Here is a 7,177-nt window from a genome sequence, read left to right on the forward strand (position 1 = left end):
TACCTTGAGATTGGGTAAATCTCTTAATAGAGTGGTCCTAACAGGCCTATGTAAATCTCCTAACAGAGCCCTTACTTCATTGTGAGTGCAAAATCCTTTAAGAAGGTGAGACCTAATAGTCTCTTAAGATTTTAATAGGGAAGACCCCTCACAAGTTACATCATATCTTATGATCAAACATTGTAATCCTAATAGGTTAACTTTATTGTTGCAATAGTGAAGATTTGTGGGTTTCATCCCCACCTAGTTTTACTTTCATCATGAAGTGTTTCTGGGGTACCAAATCATTATGTTATGTGTTGCACTATTTATGGGTGTAATGCATTTCATGAAAGCTATAGCATTTCAATTTTAATGGTAGATCTGTGAGATGAATTAGGTGTGAATTTATATTATTGGTTTTGAATCTAAAAGTTTAAGATCCCAATTCACCCCCCCACCCCCACTCTCTTAGTATCTTGTTTCCCATATACTTATCCCAACAATTGGTATCAAAGCTTAGTTCTCTTGTTAGGAAGCCTAACAACTTGAGAGGAAAATATCATGGAGATGGAAATATACAATATGGGAAAGATAATTGAGAATCAAATGATTGGAATCCATATTGTGTTACAACAATTAGAGACATAAAAAGAAGAGTTAAGGAAAACCCTAAAGAGAATAAGAGAGATAGTTATTCAGCTAAATGACACTCAATACATAAAAGTTGACACTAAAAGACTACTAACAATAATGAAGCAATGACATAATTACTAGAGAAGGATAGTGCCCTGGTGAAAGAAGTAAAAGATCTCATGTTAGAACATATAGGCTACTGATACAACTAAGAGTGGGGGTGAATCAATTATCCAACTATTATTATAACTATCAAACTTAAACAAACTTAACCATATGAGCAATATAAAGTGAAACCATAACAAGATACTTATACATAATAACACTAGATATGTTAATTGGGGAAACCCTTGATCAAAGGGAAAACCCCAGTGGAGATAATACCCACAAGATGATGTACAAATAAAAATCTTCCTTATTAGAGGATGGGCCCTATTAGGATTTTATGAATACATTTAGTACATATGAGTTCCTATTAGGATACTTTGAATCCCTGTTAGCAGTTGTATGAATCCTGTTAGGAGTTCTAGAAGACAACTAGACCCACTACCCAAACAACTTCAAGGGAAAGACCAATGAGCCCATTGTCCAAATGATCTTTGTATTATTCCTTGTAGAATAATAGAATTGCACTATATTTTTCCTTCCCCTTTCTTTTTCCTATCAACCGAAACTCTAGTCCTTCCTATCTTTCACTAGATCACAAATCTCACATCCAATAATCCCTTTCATCTCTTACTCATATTTACCAAACAATCTGCTCCTTTTTGCACTTCACACTTCATACAAAAATGGATACTCCAATCGATATTAGAAACAAGGAAAATATCTTTCCTTTATACCATATCTTCGAAATAATTCCTTGAGTTGGCCTTGAGGATTTCCCAATTAATTATAATAAGATATAAAATTAAATTATAATTACAATAGCACTATTAGCTCATAGTCTATATAAAAATTTGCATGTGTAATACTAGGGCTTGCACACTCACTGACATCATCAACGGACTATCCTTTGTCAATGCCTGATTACACATCTCTTCATTACATCTTCAATGTAAGATAGCTAGCAAACATTAGGAATTTCTTTTACAATACTCTATCCCTAAACTTCTCTCTATAAATTAGGTACAACTTCTGTACGTCTTACACTTAGAATCTATGCACTTGACCATGTCATCAGAACATTGTGTCAAACAAGTCCATAATTGTGCATCACCAGACAATCAAACCATTATCTATATCATTTAGATCTCTATCTAGTACTCAACCATTATTTATAGAAACAATAGTATGTTGACATCAATAACAAAAATAGTCATGAATGCAACATGTCAATACTCTCCAATGCTCAAGATACTCCCCCAAAGTAGTATCATCAACATTCATGCTAAAAATCCCCCCTTTGGTATTGATGGAAACATAGATGAAAAACCATCTAAGTTCAAAGAATACCAAATAGTGTTTAGTTGCTTCTACACACCAACATCAATTATCTACATGCTAAAAGAAAAATCTCAACCACAATAGGTGCACACTCTTGCTTCTTTAACAATAATTTTTTACTTCACACTAAACAACTCTCCTACTTCCTTACATGAATCTTTCTAAATCTCCCTAAAGAGATATCTGTCCCCCACAACTTAGGAGATGTTTTTCATGTATATTCTCTCCCCCATTGACATCAATGTCAAAGGCCTCAATCTGAATGTTACAATATATCAATTGTTACATACCAATTGCTAATTAGCTGCTCCAAGTTGTCAACAAGCTTGAGTGTCCAAAGACACTATTCAAAACCAAATACCAAGAGTCCTCAATAACTTTTCTCATAATGGATACTCCCCCATATAGGAAGCATCAACATTCAGTCCAATCTTACAATAGTTCTTTGTACCACTAGACTGATGCACTCTCTGTATCATCTACTCAGAAGTAAGTAGGGGAATAACCCTAAGCATACCTCTCAAGTACTCAAATGTGTCTTTAGGAAAAGGCTTTGTAAAGGTATCTGTAATCTAATCTTTAGTACTCACACACTCCAATTTGATCTCCTTTTCTATTGCTTTCTCTATTAGCACATGATACTTAATAGATATATGCTTAGTCTTAGAATGCAATACAAGATTCTTAGACATACTCATAGTACTTTTGTTATCACAATAAATGATAATAGGTTCTTCAAACTGAATTATAATATTATTCAACATATTCTTCATCCACATAACTTGATTATAGTTATTTTTTGTTATAACATACTCTGCCTCAATTTTACTTTGAGAAATGCAATCTTGCTTCTTGCTTAGCCAAGAAACCAATCTTCCTCTAAGAATCCATACTGCCTACTCAATCTACATAAATATATGCACATAGAGTGAAATCACTCAATCTATCATATCAAATTCCATAATAAAATGTTCCTTTCAAATATCTAAATATTCTATTTACTATTTTAAAATGATACTACTTAGGATTAGCTTGAAATATAGCTACAATCCCAACTGAATTTCCATATTTGGTCTAGTGTGAGTCAAATATTGCAAACCTCCAATCATGTATTTGTACTTCTTCTTCTCTATTAGAGGTGTGTCATCTTTGCTAGATAAATTCTAACCAGTTATCATAGGTCTACCAATAGGTTTATAACTTTCCAAACCAAACCTTTTCAACAAATCGTTAAGTACTTAGCTTGTGAAATAAAAATACCATCACTGTTCTGCATAATCTGTAGTCCTAGAAAAAGTTTAATTTCTCCTATCATGCTCAATTCAAACTCATTCTTCATCTCTTCAACAAACTTATCACTTGCTTCATCATTACGTCCAAATATAATGTCATCATCAAATATTACTATTATCAGCAATCCATTCTCAATTTATTTTAAGTACAAGTTACTATCTGCCACACCTTTAGCAAATCCAAGCTTTTCCAAATAATTTTCCAACCTTGTATACAAGGTTTTAGGTTCTTTCTTCAAACCATATAGAGATTTCTTCAGTCTGTATACCATGTCTTTGTCTTTTGATAAAGTAAAACCTTTAGGCTATTCAATAAATACCTCTTCTTCAAGTTCTCCATTTAGGAAGGTTGATTTAATATCCATCTGATAAACCTTGAACTTCTTATTTGATGCATAAGCCAAGAACATCCTTATTGCTTCCATTTTGGTTATAAGTACATATGTTTCCTCATATTCTATGCCTTCTTGTTGTGAATAACCCTTGCATACAAGTCTAGCCTTGTTCCTCATAACTTCGCCTTGCTCATTCATCTTGTTTCTGAGTACCCATTTGGTTCCTATCACATTCTTGTCTTTAGGTCTAGGAACTAATTCCCATGTATCATTCTTCACAATCTAATCTAATTCTTCCTTCATTTCTTGAATCCAATGATCATGTTTACATGCTTCATCCACACGCTTAGGTTCAACTTGAGATATCAGACATATCTCCTCATTTACTCTGTTTCTTGTCATCACGCCTTTGTCTTTGCTTCCAGTTATCTACCTAAGAGGGTGATTCTTTGTCAGATTCCTGTTAGAAGTAGGAGTTGACATCTCAACTTTTATCTCATCTCTAGCTTCAAATATCTACACTCCTCTTTGCCCAACATTTAACACATCATTTTGCAAATCATTGTTAATCTCAAAGAAAACTTATGCATTCTATCTAACAATTCTAGAATTATCTTCTTTTTCATTTGAATTATAATCTACCATCTTTTCCTTAGTTCCAAACTTTTCATCAATCCTTACATTTGCACATTCAACTATTTTCTTAGTTCTATAGTTAAAACATCTATATGCCTTATGTTGGCCTAATTTTTCACCCAGCCAAAAGTTTTGAAATACCTTGTGAAAATAAGGAAGAGAGTATGTTTTTGTTACTTAGGGTTTTTGAAAATTTGTCATTCCTCATAAAAACACCTAAGAAAATAGTCATGTCTTATGTTTTGATGAATTATTCATAAATTGGCATGCAAGTACAAAATAGGGATACATCAAAAACCTTGGTCATTCATTTATTTTTTGATATCATTAAGTCCCTTGGTTATTTTTTATATTAAAGTCTTGCCTCTAACACATTTTATGTTGTGATCTTGTGAAATTTTTGTAGTCTCTCCATCACTCCATTATGATCACTAACTATTTTAGTAGCTATAAAGCAGTCAAAAAAATGGTTATCACAACATTGTTGAGCTAAAAGACATGTTAGAGTTTGTAGTTAAGAAGATGTGAAGCAATCAAGATATAGACCATCACAGTGTCACAGATGTTAAGGATAACCTCCATATTTGGGTTGTGAAGTAGTGAATGTTAAAGATCATTGGATCACAACTTATTTTTGGCCTAAATAATATTTATTTATGAAGTTGCAAAAGGAAGCATCAGTAGTCAAGTTCAAGGTTTTCACATCCTCACACGTGGTTAAGAGTAACCCGAGGTTAAGGTGGCGAAGCAACAAAATGCCTTGATCACATTTTCACAAGGTTAAATGCTGAGTTAAGATTTCAAGTTACAAGGAAGCGATGAGTTGACACCTATCCCTGTGGGCCCCTCTTGGTTTCCAAGTGATGTCAAATGATGCATCTTTCCATTTGTCAGATCTTAAAAGATTAATGTATGTCACTCTCTCACTTTATAAAGTTGCATGAAAAATAACCAAAATGAGAATGTGAGCATTTGACATGTGGAGATGGTGGGACTGGATTTAGCTATAGGCCACAAAATGGAATATACATACGAATAAGTTATCTAGATGGCACACTCAGGTTAGTTAGAGTTTATAACTATTATAAAAGATCTTCACTTTATGGAAGTCATTGATTAAAACAAAATCAATTTATATCACTTTCTCTCTTTTCAAAGATGCATGAAGAATAACTAAAGCAAGAATGTGAACATTGGAGATGTGTCTTAGTGGGTCCCGATTCATAAAGAAATAAAGATATAACTAGGATCTTTCATAATCATCAAATCTTAACAAATTGATGATCATCACTTTCTTGCTTTATAAAGATGCTTGAACTTTAGCCAAAGTGAGAAAATGATGAAATGACGTGTGCCCTATTCATCAAAAAAGGTAAAGACAGTCATTGTAATGTTGCAAGCTAGGAAGTATTGAAGATATTTCAAGATGTGAAGTAGTGATGAATGAGAAAATAGTCAAGATAACAATCATCACAATATCGTACAGTTGAGCCATGAATAAATATTTCAAGTTGCAAAATTGTGAATAAGCATCTGACAGTCAAAAGGAAATGGTCTTCACACTATTGCAAGAGTTTGAACTAAAGTAAAAGTTAAGTTGCGAATGTGAAAAAAATAATCAAGATGGTTAAGGTCTCCAAAGTGGCATCTTTGCAAGGACTTAAGCCTGATCTAAGATTAGAGCTATGAAGTGGTGAAGTTCTTTGATCAGATCTTTGCCAAGTTTCACTTGTAGTTAAGGTCTTTAGTTGCAAAGCTACGAAGTAAGGTGTTTGATGGTCATCATTTGATTGTAGTAGTTAGTGGATTGAAGTGATATACATGTAGGATTTGAGCAAATAAGCCAATCAAATCCATAAAGCCTTCATATCCCTGCATGCAAAAACCTGTCACAAAAGAAAAAGACGAGAAGAGACAAGGGTTTTGCTAAAAAATGGAGATAGAGGAAAAGTTGCTCTCAAATGAAAAAAGCATAAGAGATAATGAAAAAATACAAGGATCAACCTTATAAAGGTGAGATTGAAACCCTAAACTAAAAAACTAGGTTGTACATTATTAATTAATAATTAATTAATAATGTACCTAAATGAAGCTTAAGTAAGTAGAGTAATAGAAACTTATATAATTAAATCAATATGATTTAATTAATAATCATAAATGAAAAATACTCTAATACCCCCCCTTAAGCTGAAAGCAAGGAGTAAGCTTACCTAGCAAAGCTATGAAAGAAAAAGGAAAAAAATGGGTCTTGGCAACAAGGCCTGATCAGGTACCCAGTACAAGGAAATCTCTATAAATCGGAGTAAAGGAGAAAACCTAGTGGGAAAAACCCCTCTCCAAAAAGAGATGTAATGACTTCAAGAGACTCTCTCAAAGCCATAAGTACAAAGCATGTCTTCAACCACCCAAAATGAAATAACCCTTGGATCAATGAACAAACCATTGTGACTCCAATGCAGAGGAGTGAAAGCCAGTTGACACTATAGAGGGAACCTTGAAAGTTGAGGTGTCACTGGAAGGTTGAGTTGATGCTTAAAGAAGTAAACATGAGGATCCTGAAAGGGAATCCCCAATGTAAGTGGTATGACAAGTGTGCGAACACTGTCATCAAGGAGGAGATAAATGTCCTCTATAGAATCCTCAGCAACTACACCTGGTGGTTTGATGAATGGAGCTGGAGGATCAGGCAGTGCTGAAGAAAAAATTTGTTGAAAAGAAACGAACTCAAGAGGAGGTGGTAAGGTAGTCACAATAGTAGTCTCAAGAACCACATAAAGGTTCAAGAAACCTGACTGTACCACATGTTGCTCTCTCAAAGGAGGAGAGTCATGCTCTAGAAAAGGTCGACCAAAG

This window comes from Cupressus sempervirens, chromosome 4 (genome assembly GCF_028749045.1).
Source record: "Cupressus sempervirens isolate cs-2001-9-10 chromosome 4, ASM2874904v1, whole genome shotgun sequence".
Taxonomy (NCBI): domain Eukaryota; kingdom Viridiplantae; phylum Streptophyta; class Pinopsida; order Cupressales; family Cupressaceae; genus Cupressus; species Cupressus sempervirens.